The sequence below is a fragment of the Phyllostomus hastatus genome, unplaced genomic scaffold (genome assembly GCF_019186645.2).
Source record: "Phyllostomus hastatus isolate PE091 unplaced genomic scaffold, TTU_PhHast_1.1 phas_contig_113, whole genome shotgun sequence".
NCBI lineage: Eukaryota > Metazoa > Chordata > Mammalia > Chiroptera > Phyllostomidae > Phyllostomus > Phyllostomus hastatus.
In genome coordinates this window covers 7111581-7117586 of record NW_025333530.1, presented here as the reverse complement: position 1 = coordinate 7117586, position 6006 = coordinate 7111581, and positions in this window count along the sequence as shown.

Genomic DNA, 6006 nt, shown 5'->3' with positions numbered 1-6006 from the left:
GTTATCTTGAAGTAAAATGTTTTGGTTGCATTAGTCACCTAGGTTTCTTCCTGTTTTGTTTTGTTTTTCTAAGATGGGAATACTTTCAGTAAAGACTTGGTCAGACTTTTCTGTCCTGAAGTGTCTTATTATCAAATTAACCCTCCTTAGCTTGCAGTTCCATGTCTGACAGCATCATTATAGGAAGGAATTTACAGCAGTCTTGTTGATTTTGCAACTAGATCTGCTGCAAGGGAAGATAACATCAACCTTATTGTTCCTTTAGTTCCTTTTTCTCAAGCAGAATGGATGAGGCCGGTCTCCAGGAGAGCAGGGGTCTAAGGAGAGGAAAGAAAATTTTTAACCTTATTGCTCTTCCTGTTAGTCATGTACATGGGGGACTTCTCATGATCCCAGGTGTCCCAGAATAAGTTCAACCATTGACATTTCCACAGTAGGATCAAATAGCCTATTCATCAGAACCTAAGGGCCTATGACAGGATGCAGACACTATGTCCAAAGGAAGCCATCTCTTAGGGCCAGACATCACATGACATGGAAATTCAAGAAGCCAACCAGTCCTCTTTAACACCAATACTTGGACTGAATAATGATTTGGAGGGGCCTCCTTTCCTGCTGATTTTTACTAAGAGCTTCTGTGTTCACTGCCTTCATTGTTAATCTTTACTAGGTAATTATTATTATTATTAAAATCCATCTTATTCTTCTATAGCTCTTGTTTTCAGATTTTTGGGAATAATATTACATCTAGTTATTTAACTCACTTTAGATGATCAGAATTGTCTTTTTTTGCTTATTCTCCATGTTGATCATAATCCAGAAAAAAGAGATTGGAAGAAAAGGGATTTGAGATTCCTGCCCCCTCAGCTTTATTGAGGCTCACCTGTAAGACCTTTTAAAAATGTGAAGGAAGTGCAAATCACTTGATGAGCAACATGAGGAGAGTGACCAGTTTGGCATAGATTGTTGCTTTGCCAGACTCTGGTCCCTGAATCTGTCCATTTCCAGCATGAAATAGGGGAGCAAGAGGGAGATGAGCATGTAGTGAGATGAAGAAGCTGGACATCTACTGAAGAATGAAATCACACCAAGTGACCCAAATTCTCTGAACATTAGTCTGCACCCATTTCCAAGTGGAGATCATGTTGAGCTAAAGCTCAACATGATTTTTTTGGAATCATAATTCATAGATAACATTTCATATTAATGTACTTCAATTGTAGGCCAAACATGAGGCACTCAATAACTCTTCATTGAATTTATTTAAGAGGGTCTCTATTATATTCCATTTAGGAAACACTGATATGGATGATTACAATTGATTACAGTGATGTCTCCTTTACTAGACTTATAGATATATGATGCTTTTTAGAAGGTTTTTTTTTCCCTTGAATGTTTGTTCAGGTAGAAAACTTTAATAAACGGATGTTCTTAGTTTACTTGTCAGTTCTTTCATCTACAGCTATGGCTGCTGTGTAAGAGCTTAAATTTTTTTAATTAAAAATTTTTTAAAATGAAAATTATTTAAAAGGTAAGAACACAAGATATTTATCTTCTTAACACATTTTAAATGTACAATATAGTATTTTTCTCTATAGGCACAGTGTTGTACATCAGATTTCTAAAACTTGCTCATCTTGCATAACTGAAATTTTATACCTGTGGCCTAGTACCCCTTACCCCCAGCCTCCAGTCACCACCATTCTATTCTTTGCTTCAGTGAGTCTATTTCAGATGCCTCATATAATTAGAATCATGTAGTTTTTGTCCTTCTGTGAATAGCTTATTTCTTTTTTTAAATATATTTTATTGATTATGCTATTACAGTTGTCCTGTTTTTCCCCCTTCACTCCCCTCCACCCCCTTCCACCCTGCACACCCCCTCCCACCCACATTCACCCCCTCTAGTTCATGTCCATGTGTCATAAGTTCTTTGGCTTCTACTTTTCCCATACTATTCTTACCCTCCCCATGTTTATTTTCTACCTACCATCTATGGTACTTATTCCCTGTACCTTTTCCTCTTCTCTCCTCCTCCCACTCCCCTGTTGCTAACCCTCCATGTGATCTCCATTTCTGTGGTTCTGTTCCTGTTCTAGTCATTCGCTTAGTTTGCTTATGTTTCAGGTGTGGTGGTTAATAATTGTGAATTTGCTGTCATTTTACTGTACATATTTTTTATCTTCTTAGATAAATCCCTTTAACATTTCGTATAATAAAGGCTTGGTGATGATGAACTCCTTTAACTTGACCTTCTCTGAGAAGCACTTTATCTGCACTTCCATTCTAAATGAAAGCTTTGCTGGATACAGCAGTCTTGGATGTAAGTCCTTGCCTTTCATGACTTGAAATACTTCTTTCCAGCCCCTTCTTGCCTGTAACATCTCTTTTGAGAAATCAGCTGACAGTCTGATGGGAACTCCTTTGTAGGTAACTGTCTCATTTTCTCTTGCTGCTTCTAAGATTCTCTCCTTATTTTTAGTCTTGGGTAATGTAATTATGATGTGCCTTGGTGTGTTCCTCCTTGGGTCCAACTTCTTTGGGACTCTCTGAGCTTGCTGGACTTCCTGGAAGTCTATTTCCTTTGCCAGATTGGGGAAGTTCTCCTTCGTTATTTGTTCAAATAATTTTTCAATTTTTTGGTCTTCTCCTTCTGGCACCCCTATAATTCAGATGTTGGAACATTTAAAGATGTCCTGGAGGTTCCTTAGGCACTCTTGTTTCTTCATTCTTTTCTGGTTGGATATTTCTTCCTTCTTGCCCACACCATTGATTTGAGTCGCAGTTTCCTTTCCATCACTGTTGGTTCCCTGTACATTTTCCTTTATTTCACTTAGCATAGCCTTCATTTTTTTCATCTGATTTGCAACCAAATTCAACCAATTCTGTGAGCATCCTGATCACCAGTGCTTTGAACTGTGCATCACTAGGTTGGCTACCTCTTCATTGCTTAGTTGTATTTTTTCTGGAGCTTTGATCTACTCTTTGGTTTGGGCCTTTTTTTTTTTTGTCTTGACGTGCCTGTTACTAGTGAGGGGTGGAGTCTTAGGTATTCACCAGGGTGGGGTAACCCATGTTGCTGTGTTGTACCACTGTATGTGGGGGAAGGGTCCAAGAGTGAACAACGGCATTTGCTCCTCTCTCTGCCAGATTTCAGTCACTTTCCCCGCTTCCCACAAGCAAATTGGGCCCTTCTGGTGCTGATTCCTGTGTGGGTGGGTTTATGTACACTCTAGGACCCTGTGGGTCTCTCCAAGGAACTTTCCTGGGAGGCTGGGAGTTCCTGCTCCCCCTTTGTTTTGCCTGGTTTATCTGTGTGAATGTGGGACCGCCCGGTGTGCTGGCCACAGCCTTTCATGCCCTGTTCCACAATATGCTGGCTCACTGGGTCTGCCAGCTGCTGCCTTGCCCAAGCCCTCTCTGCTCTGGCTGCCTTACTCCACCCCTCCTACCAGTCTGGATGGATGTGTCCTCTTTAACTCCTTGGTTGTCAGACTTTCATACAGTTCAATTTTCTGTCAGTTCTGGTGGTTTTTTGTCTTTTAAATTGTTGTTGTCCTTCTTTTGGTTGTGCGAGGAGGCACAGTGTGTCTACCTACACCTCCATCTTGGCCAGAAGTCTCTGAATAGCTTATTTCACAGAATTGTCCTCAGTGCATACAGAAGAATATGGTATCTGAATACAATGAAATATTATTCAGCCTTAATAAAGGAAATTTTTCAATATGTGACAGCATCTATGAATCTTGAGAAGAAGTTCATTTATTCATTGAACACATATTATTGAGCACCAACTCTGGGCTAGAAAGGCATCAGGAATCATTACAGATTTCTGCTTTAGAATAGTTTTCTGTCTCAATGACCTTTGTTTTTAGTATGTGTTAAGTCTTACATGTGTATACTTATTTACTTATAAATTATATTCCTGAACTTCTCTATGAATAAAATATCCATTATAAAACAGTCACAATAATAGAAATTTAAAACCATGAAGTATAAAATAGATAATATTTTAACTATTTCATTTATTAATGATAGAAAAATCCTTTGACTTTATTATCTATAAGTAATATTTAGAAGGAAGAAAGTTATCAAATACATCTAATTGCTTAAAAAATATACCAATTTGAAGATTTGGGTTTAAGCTCAATTGATATTAGTACTCTAAATGGTTGTTGAAAAAAAGGCAACCCAAAACCATTTAGATCCAAATAAAAATAGTGTGTCATTGGTTGTGTTAAATATTATAAGAATCATTTAAAAATATCTTCCATCAATTATGCAAAGGTTGTATTTTAAAATTTGGCTAATAAATTTGCATTTTAGCTGATGTCAACTATTCTTGCTGTCAACTGATTGTATTCTTGATGTCAACTGATTGAGTGTGTTGCCTTTTTATGTTTTTAACACATTGAGTTAAAGGCATTCAAATGATTTATTTGGAAAAATTTTATGCTGAAAAAGTATTCTACTACTTTTTAAGAAAACAGTGTGAAGATATGAAAGTTTTTATACGTCACCTACACCTATATTGTTTTCAGCAAAAATATCACAGAATGACAGAAACATTCCCAAACATCCACTGAACTTCTACTTTTTAAATGTTTTCTTCATTGCATGGGTTTCTAAAAGTATCATTAAAATGTTGTCTTTATCTTGATGAGCCAGATTAAATGCAAATTGTGTTTATTATTTTAAAACTATCTGGAGCCTTCCCTGATGGCTGTGGCTCAGTTGGTTGAGTGTCACTGTGTAATGCTAAACGTTGCTGATTTGATTCCCTAACAGGGCACATGCCTGGGTTGTGAGTTTGGTCAGGGACAGGGGGCAAGGCACATACAAGAGGCAACAGATTGATATTCCTCTCTCTCATTGACATTTCTCTCTCTTTCTTCCTCCTTTCCCCTCTCTCTAAAAACAGACAAACAAACAAACAAACAAACAAATAAAAACTATAAAAAATATCTGGAGCCCTGGCCAGGTGGCTTGGTTGGAGCATTGTCCTGTACACCAAGAGAGTATCAGGTTTGACCCCTGATCATGGCATGTACAGGAGGCAGCTGACAGGTGTTTCTGTGTGTGTGTGTGTCTCTCCCTCTCTTTCAACCTCCTTCCTCTCTCTCTAAAATCAATAAACAAATGAACATATCCTCAGGGAAGGATTTAAAATATATACCTGGAGGTAACATTTTTGGATAGTCAACTTATAAAACAAAAAAGATCGGCAAATGTAATATGATATTTGTGTTTTTAAAAAGTACATAATTTATATTTAAGTTTGATAGTTCTTTGAGGTCTTTTACCATGAGAAAGTCAATGATTCTCTTAGCACTATAAAGATGGTATCCTTTTAAAGTATGGTGCCTATACAATTAATCACACTTATAATCATCCTGTAAACCTCAGTATGTTGGAAGTCAATGAATTGACAGAGTACATCACCATCCTCATCCCTCCTCCTGTGAATAACTTTTCTCTTGTCCCTGGGGACACTCCTGGAACCACGGATTATATGTGGCCAAGTTAGTCCACATTAGTGTGATGGATTAGTCCTGATTTACCTGGGACTTTCCTGGATTTGACATTAAAAGTCCTGCATTCCAGGAAATCCTTCAGTCAGGGCCCAACTAGTAGCATGGCATACACAGTCACTATATGCCTTCTTAGAATTAAAGTCAAGTTTTCATAAATGGTTTTCTTTCTCCAACCTGGTCCTAAAAGGACACCTATATTAATATGATAATGTGAATTCATCTGGGAAAATCTTAAGGGAAAGTAAATACAGTTTTTTATTTTATATATATTTTTAGCTATACTGAGATATAATTGGCATATTTTCTTTTTTTGAGAAGGGAAATTTCATTTATTTTTTAGTTGAAGTGTAGTTGGTATACAATATTATGTTTTATTAGTTTCAGGTATACAATAGAGTGATTTGCTATTTTTATAGCTTACAGTGTCATCACCCACTAATTCTAGTAATCATCTGTCTTTGTGCAAACTTAC